This window comes from Crocuta crocuta, unplaced genomic scaffold (genome assembly GCF_008692635.1).
Source record: "Crocuta crocuta isolate KB4526 unplaced genomic scaffold, BGI_CrCroc_1.0 scaffold16, whole genome shotgun sequence".
NCBI lineage: Eukaryota > Metazoa > Chordata > Mammalia > Carnivora > Hyaenidae > Crocuta > Crocuta crocuta.
The window spans coordinates 4,679,308-4,695,094 of record NW_027531893.1 but is presented as its reverse complement, the minus strand read 5'-3'; the positions used below and the strand labels follow the sequence as shown (position 1 = coordinate 4,695,094).

At 39.8% G+C, this 15,787-nt stretch overlaps 1 protein-coding gene across 1 annotated transcript in view; it reads right to left on the bottom strand.

Annotated features, from left to right (window-relative positions):
* The window catches only part of RBFOX1 (RNA binding fox-1 homolog 1), a 1,463,629-nt gene that overhangs the window by 1,421,654 nt on the left and 26,188 nt on the right, over positions 1–15,787 (bottom strand). The window lies entirely within an intron of this gene.

Genomic DNA, 15,787 nt, shown 5'->3' with positions numbered 1-15,787 from the left:
TCTGATGAAAACAGAAAATGTCTCACCCAGTGTACTTCCTCAAACTAGCTCCGACATTGTGCTTAGTATTAAGCTGTGTACTATCCACTTCACACAAGTAGTACAGCAGCTCCCCCATATCCACAAGGGACATGCTCCAAGACCCTCGTGGATACCTGAAACCAGAGGTAGTATACAACACTACATATACTATGTTTTTTCCTAAACATGCTTATATGATAGTTTAATTTATAAATTAGGCAAAGAGATTAATAATAATAAAATAGAATAATAGTAAATACATACTGTAATAAACGTCACGTATATATGCCCTCCCCTCTTTGTCACACAGTCAGTATCTGAAGAGATACTGCAGGTTCAGACCTTAATTTAAAAATACTACATTGCTACAAAATGCTAGCCATCATCTGAGCTTTCAGCCAGTCATAATCACTGATCATATATCACCCTAACAATTACAGTAATAATGAAAAAGTTTGAAATATTCCAAGAATTACTAAAATTGTGCCACAGAGACATGGGGTGAGGAAACGCTGTTGGAAAAATGGCGCCAAGTGACTTGGCGACAAACCTTCAATTTGTAAAAATTGCCATTATCTGTAAAGCGTGATAAAATGAGGTGTGTCTGTATCTTCCTGTTCTGTACTCACCCTTCTTATGATGATGATGGGAGATGGTAAAATGTCAACGTGATGTGAGATGCAGTGAGGTGAATAATGCACATGTGTGGTGACCTAGCAGTAGGCAACTACTGACCCATGACCTAGGTCAGGAGGAGGATTACCTGCTTCCAGACCATGGTTAACCTGCGAGCAACTGAAAACATTGAAAGTGAAACCACAGATAAGGGGGAACTAGTATAACAGTATTAGTAATTTATTCCTATTTTATTTTCAATGAAACTTTAAACTCCTACCCAGGCATTCACTTGTCTTCCATGTTTATCCACCCTTGTTCCCTCTGCTGTTAACTAAATGAAGTGATATCAGACACAGGTTTTCTCTGGAAAACTGTCTGGCTTTCAAAAGCAGAGGCCCCAAAATGAAAAAGTGAGATAAAAGGCACCCTAATGTCTGTATGTACACTTTTGGCCTGGATGCTCTCTAGGACAGAATCAAAGATGTAAGGAGTTCTATTTTTAATGCCTTCATACAGAAGGCCCATGAACTTAGCAATGCACAGAATTTATGACACACTCAATTTTATAACACGGGGGAGAGGGGTGTAGAGAATGACTTTTCCATTGCCTTTCCCATGAATCTCAGATCACTCGTAAATTGCAGAGCCTGACATTTAAACTGTACCATGTTGATAGCTGAGGTACCACCCTCCCTCCCTCCCCCTCCTTCTCCCTAACCACCAGGAGAACCGCCACTGATGCTCCATTTCATAATGCGGCGTGATGGCAACTCAAGGGTCAAGCTCAGCCTGCTAAGTCTAAAGCAATTACCTTCCCCGGCAGATAAAGAAAAGCCTGTGTCTCCAACTCTGAGTGGAGTGTGGAATGAGCAGAGACTCCAAGAACCATATGGCTAGCTTCAGCTTGCATCCTTGACATCACGGCAGGCACCTGGCAAAGGCCAACGCGTGGCACAGTGTACCCACAGCCATTTCTGGCCAAGCCTTCATCTATTTCTGGAAACTTACCTGCCCTTTGCAGTTGGCTATCCAGAGAATCTAAATTCTGATATAATGAGTCTCTACTGTCTAAAATCACATCGTCTATTTACATTGTTTGAATGGCATATTAAAAAGGCATCCGTTCCTTGACCATGTACTGACAATATAAAAAAAAAAACAAACATTGAATAACCATCTTGTGTGCCGTCCTATTTCCCAGTGGCATCTAATCTATCAGCAGTGTATTTCAACAAATGCCTTTTCCCTCCCGATGTCTACATCTTCAACAAGAGCTGATGTTCTGCAGTCTTAGAAACTGTAATGTTTTTTAATTAGTGCTTTCCAGTTACCCTCACAACTCCCATGTCTCCATTACACTTCTTACTTTTAAAGTGAGGCAACAGGAAACATATTTCATTCCTAGGACACTTTCCAAATTATCAGGATTAAGAATCCTTTTGCTGACATTGGGAGGCAGCACATCATACTGGAGAAACCCTGCAGTTTGGAGACAGACCTGAGATAAAATCCAGACCCCAAGTGTTCTTTACTTAAGTAATTAAGTGAATTACTTCAACCAAATGAGCCTGAGTTTTCTCATCTGTAAAATAGGGATATTCATCTCATAGGGTTGTTATAAGCGTTACATGAAACGGCACCGCCTCAAACTGAGGTCTACAGAGAAGGAGCCTGCATTCACAGCCAGTCCTTCCAGCCTATTATATCATCTCCCAAATGCAGAAGCAATGAAGGCTTGGAGTTCTTGAAAGCCCATCTGAAGGATGACAATTTGCTTCTGAAGCCACTGACAACCTCTGACGATTCCTGAGCAGGTTAAGGACACGTTAATGATTAATTGATTAATGAAGGATGAAGCAGACAGAGGACAAGGTGAAAGCAGGATGCACATAGAGGAGGCTCTAAAGCAATCTAGGACCACACGGAAGCCAGTATGGGGAACAGAATGCCCACGCTAAGAAGTATGTCCCCCAGAACTAGGAAAACAGATCGTGCATGGCAGTTCCCAAACTTGCCTAGGCATCCATAACAATCATGTGGGTGGGGTTTTTATTTTTTACTTTTAAAATTACAGATATTGGACTTTACTCCAGACCAGTTGACTCAGATTCCCCATGTCGTGGACTCAAAGATATATGTGTGTGTGTGTGTGTGTGTGTGTGTGTGTGTGATTCAAATACAATGTCAGGTTTGGAAATGACTGATCGAGAGCAAAATCTAGGAGTATGTTACTCCCAAACAGACACACAAATCCTACTAAATATTGTATGTATTCTGACCAAGTAGAAAATAGAGGAATGGATTTTTTTATTAGATTGTTCCCTTACAGTCCCACTTTATCAAGTATACAGCCAAAGGTAAATTTAATAAAATTATTCATAAATTCTGACTAATTTTATGGAGATAGAAGGATATGAAAAACTACATGTAGACATTTTGCATTGATGCTTACATTTGGAATGTTCCAGATGTCTTCATTTCTAGAGATCTACCATATCTAAAATTATATGTGTGGGGGAAACTTATAGATATGAAATAAACCTAACGCTTAAGATTTTGAAAGAATTTATAGGTCATCTATTCTAATCTCCTTCATGTTGCATCTTTATTAAATCCTGGGCAGAGAGATAATCGTGTAGCTGGGTACCTTCAGTGATGATGAACTCATTATTAATAGGTAGCATTGATCTGGAGAAAAATGTATCATACTGGAGCAGGAACATGAATTAGGATATATGATAAATAAATAAAATGTTAGAGGGTTAGAGATTAGAATGTTTGTTAAAGGTATAGCCATGTGGTTAAATATGCTTAGAAATATTATATGTTGTGTTGGGTAATAAACTGGTAGATTTTAGAGAGCAGGTCTTGGCCAGTGAGCTATATAAAGACAGACAAGTTAAGGATGAGAAGGCTGTCAAGTGTCTACATTCCAGTGACCACATACATGGATGAATCAAAGACACAGTTGGAATCCATCCAAGAGGGAAGGAGACATCCACTAAGGAGGCAAGGTACATGCTGTGCTTCTGGTTGCCCTGGTGACAGGCCCCATCTCCTCACGCTGATGGCATTGTAATGAATACCACCCTTGAAACTAAAATAAATGATGATATCAATACTGGAGTAAAAGGTAGTCTTGAAAGCCCCAGCACAGGGAGGAATTAGGGAGGACTCTGAGTGGTAGCTGTTAGAAGACATGTGATCAGGGAGGAAGATACTGGTTGAAAAATAAATAAGGATGTAGGATATCAGAAAGTGAGACAGATGGACAGACAGACAGGTTCTAATGACGGAATACTGTACAAGTAATATGTCTGCCATTTCTTTTCCAGAAACATGCTCCAGATTAGAAACCCTTAAATTGAGCCTGGGAGACTCAACTGAAATTTATTCTCCTAGTGAGTTGGCATTTCAGGTGATCAATGTGGAAGCCTCTACCTTGACTGTTTTCTTGCCACTCCAAAGATATCAGACCCATCAAGGTGGTATAGAATGCTGTGGTGGTTAAATTTATGTGTCAGTTTGGCTAGTCTAAGGTCTAAACCAGCAACCAGTCTAAAATGGTTGCTGTGGGGAGCACTTGCGTGGCTCAGTCAGTTAGGTATCTGACTTTGGCTCAGGCCATGATCTGTGGTTCATGAGTACAAGTCCCATGTCAGGCTCTCTGCTGTCAGCGCAGAGCCAGATTCAGATCCTCTGTCTCCCTCTCTCTGCCCCTCCCTGATTTGCACCATGTGTATTCTTTCTCAAAAAAATTTTTTTTAAAATAAATAATGAAACTGGTTGCTGTGAAGCTATTTTGTAGATGTAGTTAACATCTATAATTAGTTGACTATAAGTAAAATCACCCGCCATGGTGTGATGGGCCTCTCCCAATCAGTTGAAGGCCTTAAGAGCAAGGACAGTTTTCCTGGAGAAGGAATTCTACATCAAGACTCTAACAGGGGCACCTGGGTGGCTCAGTGTGTTAAGTGTCCAACTTTGGCTCAGGTCATGATCTCACAGCCTGTGAGTCAGAGCCCCACATCAGGCTCTGTGCTGACAGCTCAGAGCCTGGAGCCTGCTTCAGATTCTGTGTCTCCCTCTTTCTCTCTCTGCCCCTTCCCTGCTTGCACTCCCTACCTCCCTCTCTCCCTCTCCCTCTCTCTGTCTCTCTCTCAAACCCTCTCTATAAATAAATATTAAATATTTTTAATAAAAAAATTGTAACATAGAAATTATGCTTAAGTTTCCAACCTGAAGACCTACAGATTTCAGCTTCAAGACTACATCAGCTCCTACCTAAGTTTCCAGCCTGACAATCTACCCTATAAATTTCAGGCTTGCCATCCCCCACAATTAAATGTCTTTCAATAGACAGATGATAGATATAGAGATACATGTCGTTAGATATAGATATATAGATAATATACAGATATGGATATATAGTATCTTTCAATAGAGAGAGAGGGCGATTCCTCTGTAACTTACATACAAATATGTATGAATTTTATATTCTTAGAAATTCCTTCCTTGGGACTTGAAATTTGACCCCTAGTCACTTACACCCATTGACTTCAGGTCTATCGTCTGACATGATGAAGAACAAGGTCACTATAGTCTAATTATTTGAACAAACATGTTTGGAAACTTGGCATACTAGTGTCTTAACCTATCAATGAATTTGTAATAGTGTAATGGGTCCCGCCCCTCTAAAAGCCCTTCTCCTAGAAGCTACCATTCTATCTTTCCCCTCCTCGAGGTAAATTAGGCATCATGACCCACCTCTCTAGTCCAGTAGGTTGGACTAGGGGTGACTTCTGGAAAGGGTCAGGCCAACCAGTTTCAAATGAATACACTGAATTTTATCAGTCTTGTGGGCAGAGCAGGATGAGGTTCGGGGCAGCCACACTTGTTCAAGTGCCATATGCAGAGGGGAAAGCTGCAGAAAGAAGATGAAAAATTATAGACCCCAGGTAGCCCTGAAAAGATAGCATAACCTAACTCCAACAGACTCTTCTCTTTCTGTTTTCAGTTCTTCATGAGTAACTGAGTGAACTATCTCCCCTTTGGGTTCTATGATTAAACTCTATGCCCTCAGGTTCTGGAAAATAGTTCTGAATCTTTTCAAGATCTTTTCTTAAGACAATAAAAGTGAGTTTAAGGTACTTGTAGAAAATGATCAGTAACATTGATGCTCACTTTATATTGCCTTGCAACGAACCCATGTGAGGATTTCTGTTTACAACACTATAAGCAAGGCATGAAACAAGCATCAAAGTATCCCAAACTGCTAATTTAGAGATTGAATTTGAAGAGATACTTTGCAAAAGGTCAAGCTAAAGCATTATAAGGGGAGCAGGTCTCATGAGGTCACTGCAGTGAACTTTACCCAATGGCATAATAATAGCCTAAAAGAGCACCTAACACTTCTAGAACTTTCAGTATGTACTAGGAGTTGTTCTAAGTGTTTTACATTTATTAGCTCACATAATTCTCATATCAACACTATGAGGTATCTGCTATTATTATCACCATCTTACAGGTGAAGAAATGGTGCACATCTTCTTAGCCAAACTGCAGATAAGAATTTGAGAGCCAAAATTCAGCACATAGTAGCTACAAGCTTATTCCTTCCAATTAAAAAGTAAAATGTGAGGGGCGCCTGGGTGGCTTAGTCGGTTAAGCGTCCGACTTTCGCTTAGGTCATGATCTTGCGGTTCCTGGGTTCGAGCCCCGCATCGGGCTCTGTGCTGACTGCCAGCTCAGAGCCTGGAGCCTGTTTCAGTCTGTGACTCCCTCTCTCTCTGACCCTCCCCTGTTCATGCTGTCTCTCTCTCTCTCTCCTAGAAATAAATAAAACATTAAAAAAAATAAGTAAAATGTTTTCCATTATTGTTTTATGTAAAAATCCCTAATCCTAATTTTAGGTCCAAATCGTGCCAATTATCTATTTCTTTAAACACTATGTCCTATATCTGTTTCTAAGACAACAAATAGAGTGGGAAAATCAACAAATAGAGGGGAGACTCTTTCCCCCTTCCAAGAGCCAGAATGTCCTTCATCTGTAAACATAAAGGGAAGTTGTTATAATTTTATACTTGCTGCATAACAAATGATCCTTTATTCTCCCATCAAGTCATTATGGGTCTCAGGATACACTTTCTATTCCTGGAATCACGGCTAAATGCTCTTTAAGTGGTGAAAAGTGATCTCTAAGTGGGCTTAAGTTGTGAAATGTACATTATCTGAATGGTGAATTTGGCTGAAATAGATAAACAGATGGCCAAGGCCCTGTTTCAGATTCTAAAAGTAAAACATCGTAGAGAGAAGAGAGAAGAAACATAATACATAAAACTGAGAGATGCTCAGTTTGAATAACCTCCCATGTCAAAAATATATCTATTTACCCAGAGAACCAATTTAAACACAAACTCTCCTCCCCACAGCAAACATGAACTTGGAATATTTTTCTTTTAAAGGATTCATCTTCTCTTAAAGATACAAAATTTTAAAAAGTGCAGGGTAAATAGAACATTAAAAAGAATCAAATAAGAGAAAAGAGATTTGAATCAGGCTTTCTCCAAAGAAATCACCATTTCCCAGTACCATGGACCAGAGGAAGTCATCATTATACATGCCATGCATCCCTTTTCAGTGCTTCAGGTTTAATTCCTGTTTATAACTTCCACTGTTTAGTGAAGATTCTCTTTCAGAAATCAGGATTCACTCATCTTTTGTTTTGCTTATAGCCACCCTGCTTTCCAAAGGCATCTTGACTCCAAGGGAAAATGTAAACCTTCATTCTATGCCCAGATGATTTATTCACCTCTTTCAGACTCCCTTCTGCCAAATCCTGACCCCGTATGGGCAAATTATGACTTTTATAAAGAGTATGGAAAGAGAAAGTGGCACAATAATTCGTAGAGCATGTGCTTTTTGCTTTCGCAAAGATGTGATGTCCATTTACTTCTTCCTAACTCTCTCTTTCACTTGTCAGTGAAAGAGCTGTTCCAGCTTCACTGACAGGAACACTGAGGGAAAATGATCAAGCAAAACAGTGGTGTGGCCCTTGGTATAAATATTAATGATGATGGATGGACTGACAAATGGACACACATACAAGACTGATCTCAGTATTTTCTGGACAGTGCTGCCTTGGAGCCATCAAGGACATCATAACTCTTCATGAAGATGGACCTTTAGAGGTCTTACCCAACATAAACAACAGTGCCTTCTAAGAGATAGCTCTAAGAGGTGCAAGAAGCTGACAGAGGCTGATCTCTGGCACATCCAGGTCTAGGAGGAGGGAGGGACAATGAAAACCCATAAGCACTTATAGCCTTGATAGAAAATTACTTTAGTAAGAATTTCTATGATTAAAAAGAATGTACTTGCATTTTTCTGTTCCACCTTCAAACTCATCGAGTCCTCAAACTCACTTCAAACAAAATCCCTCTTTTCACAAGGCTTCCCGTATGTCTGCCTTTAGCTCCTCTGGCACTGCCCCCTTTGAAACCTGGCATCCTTTCAAGTGTGAAAAGCCTGGGTCAAGCCTTTGTCTGAAGTGAAGGCTCCAGGCTTTCATTCCCTCTAAAGATTTCTCCTCCTCTTTGACCTCACCATCAGCAAGACATCTTGTCAGGAATTCAACTGAGCAGTTGCCTGCTTCTGGTAACCTGAATAAAGTTACCTTTGCCTCAAAGGAACACAGCAAACCATTGTAAAATTTCAACAAGGCCAAGGGGGCTTGGCAAAGGGAGGCAACTACAAGACATTTCCCCTCCACAGTCCTAGGAGACAATCCTTCCATTTTTTTTTTCAAATATTCTAAACTCTGATCTTTCCCCAAATCTCGAAGTCATTAAATTAGAGAAACTATATATGCCCTTAAATGCCTGGTCGCATTCTTGGCTCAGCGTTTTTGCTCTTCTTTTTCCCCTTTTGGTTCGTCCCTGTTTGCAGGCACAGACCAAGACTGTTTTGTTTCAACATCCTATTCCCCAAACCCAGCCCAGTGCTTGTCACCATAGGAGACTCTCAATAAATATTAGTTGAATAAATGAATGAATGAGGCATATGCAGTAGGGAGAAGAATGGATCTTATTAAATTTAGTCTGATATTAGAATAGGATTAGAAAAATCCTTTGGGGGTTGGAGCTTATTAATAAACAGTTGCATGATATTAAAGTATGAAGACAGGGGGAAAAACAGCTCATTATTCTGGTATTTCCTGCATCACAGAAAGCCAACGAATGAGCTGCATTTAGAGGAGGCAGGCGATATATTTAAGCACTATAAGTATCAACATTAGTACACAGCCTCCATGCAACCTCATTTACTCTCTATCACAATCTATCACAAGTGAAGTATGTTTTTGCTTATAGGGATCATAAAAAACTCACTTGATTTATTGCTTCCCCCCCACCCCTTGTGTTCTCTGCGAAAATTCAGTTATACATGGATCTCTTTCTCCAGGAAAAAAGAGATTCTTGTCACCAGGACATTTACAAACTTACTTTTCACTCAAGAGGAATGGTATCATAAAACAGCAGTTGAATTGAATACCGCATCAGTACTTTGGTGCCTACTCTGTACTTGGTCTTTGTTCTTTCTACATGCAGCTCATTTTGGGAGCCTAAAAAAATATCTTAATTCTTCATGAGATGAGTCCAGCCACTGTCACAAATATTTATCACTGGTGATCTATATTAATGATCAATAGGCTAGCTGGAAATGTGATTTCATGATGTACCTCTCATGGACCATATTCTTAGGTATTCCTAATGCTTCTCAAAACCAAGACCTGCACACGTAGGCACTAAACGATCCTTTTCATGGATTTGGTCAACAACTATGCCAGTCTCCTCTTTTGGTAACAGCTACAGGAATTAGTATGTAGGAGGAAAAGAAGTATAGGAGGACTGGCCCAGAAATTCCCTGCAGAGACAAGTCACAAGATTTTTATTTTCCTGTTCTTTTTTTTAAATTTTTAACATTTATTTATTTTTGAGAGACAGAGAGAGACAGATCATGAGCAGGGGAGGAGCAGAGAGAGACACACACACAGAATCAGAAGCAGGCTCCAGGCTCTGAGCACAGCACAGAGCCCAACACGGGGCTCGAACTCACAAACTGTGAGATCATGACCTGAGCCAAAGTCAGACACTCAACTGACTGAGTTATCCAGGCGCCCCTATTTTCCTGTTCTTGAGATGTCCCAGTGGTATCTCAACAGTGACCTTTACTCAAATACAAATGGATTAAAGACAGACAGAGAACAGGGGTCAAGGGGAGAAAATAAAATAAAGGGGGGAGGAAGGGTGAGAGTGAGAAAGGAGATAAAAGAGAGAGAAACAGGAGATAGGAGAGGGAGAGAGGAGGAGAAAGGGAGAGAGAGAGAGAGAAATCAATCAAGTATGGTATTTGCTGATTTATTCAAGCTTCAAATTTCTGCTCACTGGACTCCAACATTCAAGCTTTTTTTTTTTCTTTAATTTCTTTCATAAATGATTCAGTACATTCTGTTTTCCCTCAAATTTACTTTAGGATTTTAATTTTTTAATTATTGAAATATAGTTGGCAATATTAGCTTCAAGTGTACAACAGTGATTCAATGATTCTATATGTTTCACAATGCACACTACAGGAAGTGCAATTTTCAACTGTCACTATGCAATGTTATTACAATATTATTGACCATATTCTCTATGCTGTACTTTTCATCTCCATGAATTATTTGTTTTCTAATTAGAAGGTTGTACCTCTTAATCCCCTTCACCTATTTTGCCCACTCCCCACCCCTCCCCTCAGGCAATCACATTTGTTCTCTGTATTTAAGAGTCTGTTTTTTTTGTTTGTTTGTTTGTTTGTTTCTTAGATTCCACATATAAGTGAAATCATAGGAGATGTGTCTTTCTATGTCTTATTTAGCTTGGCATGATACCTTCTAGTTCCATTCACATTGTTGCAAATGGCAAGCTTTCATTCCTTTTTATGGCTCAGCAATATTCCACTGTGCATCTCTGTCTCATGTTTTCTCTATCGATTCATCTATCAGTGAGCACTTGGGTTTCTTCCCTACCCAGGCTATTGTAAATAATGCTACGATAAACATAGAGGTGCATTTATCTTTTCGAATCAGTGTTTTTGTTTCCTCTGGGTAAATATCTAGTAGTTGGATTACTGGATCATATGGTATTTTTTTTTTTAATTTTTAAAGTTTATTTTATTTTTGAGAGAAACAGAGCATAAGGGGAGGAGGGGCAGAGAGAGAGGGAAGCAGGTGCAGAGCCCAATGTGGCCTCAAAGTCATGAACTACAAGATTATGACCTGAGCTGAAGTCAGACACTTAACCAACTGAGCCGCCCCTGGTATTTCTAGTCTTAATTTTTTGTGGAACCTCCATACTGTTTCTACACCCTCAGTAAGTGAATCTCATACCTCCTTGCCTCATCCCTACATCCACACAATTATTTTGTCCAGAACATAGCAAACCCTTAGGTTAAAAGGCCAGTGAGAGACTGAAGACCCGGGAGAACTTACCTAAAGACAAGATGTAGGTGACACAGATCTTTTCTGGCAGCCAAATAGCAAGGCTGAAATGTGGCTTTGGGCTAGCACAACCAAAATTGCCCACTTTGTTCCAAGAACCTTCAGTGAGGGCAGAGCAATTAAATAAATTGTCACCAAGGAGCTAACAAAGTTAGGGCAATACTTCATAACGTAGGGAAGAAAAAACCTAACTGTGCACGAATAGAGTAGTGAGAAAATCAAGTGTCAAACTGTCCTGAGGGATTTGGGTTGGGGGGCTCTGAAGTGTGCTCATCTGGGTCCCTTTATGTGTTTTCCAAGTTTTCTACAATAAACTAAAATTCCAAACATCTCACTTGCTGGGCTCCATTCACTGTGGCTTCTCTCCAATTCTGTCATCCTTATGCTGGCTTATCTTCCTCCTAGGGCCATCGCCCCTCCTCATCACTACCATTTCCCTCCCCCTTACTGTCTCTCTCCCTTCCCAGGCTGCAAACTCCTGCAAGAGTAGTATCCATGCCTCATTTAATTCTGTTCCCACAGAAATTAGCAGGTATTGGTCACTTGACATAAAGGCACTGGAAGTACAATAAATAAAAGCTCACTTTAAATGAAACAACAATAAATGCTTCTTCAAGATTCAGGCAGACAGTAAAAAGCTTTTATTCATGCTCAAATACTATAAATAATGTGTAGGATAAGTTTTTGAGCCTGAGGAAAGATTCTGTATGAAACATTATCCTCACACAGTGCCTTGCCAAAGAATAGCCTTCTATGACACATGGTTCTATAGGCCATGTTTGCAAATATTTATGAAAAATAAAAAATTTAAAATAGTGGCCAATAGTAGCCAATGGCTAAATGTAAAATAGTAGCCAACGGACAATAGCAGCATAATGTCCAACTGATGAATCTTATGTGAAGATTCATGCAAATCTTTGAGTTTCATGGTCAGAAACATCATAAGCTTCAAGGGCAGATGGGAGCTCAAGATGTGAACAAGAATTTTTTCATTATATTGACTGGTTCTTTTTTGTTGTGTGAGTGTGTGTGTGTGTGTGTGTGTGTGTTTATTTTAGAGAGAGAGCATGAATAGGGGAGGGGAGCAGTGGGAGAGGGGGAGAGAGAAGGGGGGGAGAGAGAGGGAGAGATTGGGAAAGAGAGAAAAGGAATCCCAAGCAGGCTTACCATGGAGCCCAATGCAGGACCCGATCCCCCACACTCTGGGATGATGACCTGACCATCGACTAAGTCACCCAGGTACCCCCTGACTGATTCTAAACAAAAAACAATAAAATAATTATTCTTTTCTCCAGTTTCTCTTCATCTGAGTCCTCCTTTGACCGGGAACACATTGTATTAACTGTCAAAGATGGAATATGTCAGCCACATAGGAAAGACAGAGAACCTGACAGGAAGGGATATGTTTATACCAATGCTTCAGACATCATAAGAGCTCAAAACATGTCAGCCATTGTTATAATTATGGAATTCTAATATTATTCATATATTATATAAATGTATATACTATTTACATATTAATTATATACTATAAAAAAGGGATGCCTGGCTGGCTCAGTCAGTTAAATGTCTGACTTCAGCTCAGGTCATGATCTCACAGTTTGTAAGTTCAAGCGCCACACTGGGCTCGCTGCTGTCAGTGCAGAGCCCACTTCAGATTCTCTGTCCCCCCCCCCCTGCCCCTTACCCACTCATGCTCTCTCTCAAAAATAAATTAACATTAAACAAAAGAAACTGGAATAGAATGCTATACTAGAGTGTGGCATTGTTCCACAAGCAGCTGGGAGTCACAGAAGGATTTGAGCAAGGGCATGGCAAGAATAGCTCGAGTTTTGTTTTGCTTTTCTGTTTTGTTTTGCATAAAAGAGATGAGGATGCCCTAGTATAGACTCAACTAGGTAAGAGAAAGACCATAGTTGTATTGGTTTGTTAGGGGTCAAACTTGTGAGTCCAAGTGAGGGAATGTAGAGGTCTGACACTGGCAGTGGAAAGAGGAGGGAGGAGGGTGCAAGCAGAGAGGAGGAATAAAAGGAACCTCTGATGTTTTTTGCCTGAGGACCTCCATGGATGCAGGGCCTGTCAATCAAGATGAAGTTAAGAGGAGATGGTTGTTTGGGGAAGAAAAGATGACATTTTTAAAGACCCAGAGGAGGGGTGTGTGGGTGGCTCAGTCAGTTAAATATCTGACGTTGGCTCACGTCATGATCTCGCAGCTGGTGGGTTTGAGTCCCTCATGGGGCTCTGTGCTGACAGCTCAGAGCCTGGAGCCTGCTTCAGATTCTGTGTCTGTTTCTTTCTACCCCTCCCCCACCTGTGCATGTGCACACTCTTTCTCTCTCAAAAATAAATAAACATTAAAAAATTTTAAAAAAGGGGGGGGGCGCCTGGGTGGCTTAGTCGGTTAAGCGTCCGACTTTCGCTTAGGTCATGATCTCGCGGTTCGTGGGTTCGGGCCCCGCGTCGGGCTCTGTGCTGACTGCCGGCTCGGAGCCTGGAGCCTGTTTCAGTCTGTGATTCCCTCTCTCTCTGACCCTCTCCTGCTCACGCTGTCTCTCTCTCTCCTAGAAATAAATAAAAACATTAAAAAAAATTTAAAAAAAAATTAAAAAAAAAAAAAAAGACCCAGAGCATATCCCTAGTATGTAAATTATGATCCTGAAATACTCTTAGGGACCAGAACTCCTTACGGAAGTGGATCATTCCGGGTCTGAGGGAGGACATGGGTAAGATAAATCTGGAATATACTGTCATACATGATAGCAAGAAAGTCATCAAAGACAAGCTGAGTCAGTCAAAAAAAACTCACCAGGCAACTTGAAGAGGCTCCCACTGGTCAAAGATGAAGTAATCTGAGCATCAATAAATGTAAGAACTTCAGTTCTTGAATTTACTATAATACCAAAAAAAATACATGGCACCACTGAAGTATGCAAATTAACCAATTCATTAATTTAAAAACAAAAAAGGGAAATAAACTATTTTTTCTTGTATTTTGTAAATAAACTGTACCCCTGAAGATCCTAATAGTAGAGTTGGGGAATTCTTTGTAAGAAGTATGAGTAAATCCATGAAGAAAAAAAGATAAAATTAGAATATCATCCTTCTACAATCCCTGAAGAATTAATCAACCTAGATACTGAGCATCAATGGTTACAGCATCACAAAAAGAGACAATTTTATATTATAAGCCTCTTCTTGGAAAAACTTGTATCTGATGAAAAACTTGAACTTGTATCTGATGAAGACACTGGAACCACATACGAATCTAAAAGATATACAAAGCACAATGGAGTATGTGAAACTATACCACAGGAATGCAATCGGTAAACACCAGAATGTGGGAAATGTTGTATGAACAACAATCTGTTTTCTTCAAAAATGTCAACCACCACCACAAAGAACACAGTAAATACAAACAAAAATGTTGTGTGCAGATTGATTAAAAGATCCTTAAAACAGACTAAATGAGCCTTTTTAAGACATACCAACCAAGCATAATGGATGTAATCTATCTAGATCTTGTTTTCAATAAACTATTAAATAATAATACTTATGAGAAAATTTGATAATTAATGATTTAATAATTGATGATTTTAAGAAATCACTGTTAATTTTTAGTAGGCATTATGGTTATGTTAGAAAAAGACTTGTACCCAGTGTGAGGTGTGGCTATTATTAAAAAAAAAAAAAAAAAAAGGCAAGTGTTGCCAAAGAACTGTTGGTGGGAATGCAGGATGGTGTGGCCACTATGGAAAACAGTATGGCAGTTCTTCAAAAAATTAAAAACAGAAATGCCATATGATTCAGAGATCCCGCTTCTGGGTATTTATCCAAAAGAATTGTAATCAGGATCTCAAAGAGATATCTGTACTCCCATGTTTACTACAGCACTATTCACAATAGCCAAGACATGGAAATAACCCAAATATCTCCTGATGAATAAATGGATAAAGACAATGCGATATATACATACAATGGAATCCTATCCAGTCTTAAAAAGAGGGAATTACTCCCATATGCGCCAACATGGATGAACCTGTCAGCTACATAAAATAAGCCAGTCAGAGAAGGACAAATATTGCACGATTCCACTTACTTGAAGGATCTAAAATAGTCAAACTCAGGGCACCTGGGTGGCTCAGTTGGTTAAGCCTCCAACTTGGGTTCAGTGGGCTCTAGCCCCACATGGGGCTCTGGGCTGACAGCTCAGATCCTGGAGCCTGCTACAGATTCTGTGTCTCCCTTTCTCCCTCCCCTCTCCCTTCTCAAAAATAAATAAACACGGAAAATATTAAAATAAAAAAATAGTCAAACTCACAGAAACAGAGTAAAATGGTGGCTGTCAGGGGCCGGGGGAGGGTGAAACGGGATGTAGCTGTTCAATGGTATGAAATTTTAGTTAAACAAGGCAAATAAGTTCTAGAAATCTGCTGTATCACACTGTACCTATAGCTAACAACACTGTTTTGTACACTTAAAAATTTTACTAAAAGGAGAGATCCCATGTTAAGTGTTCTTACTACAACAAAAAATTAAATTACTTAACTTAAAATTATTGGAAAAGCAAAAGCCCTTTTGTCCTTTAGAAATGTAAACTGAAATATTTATGGA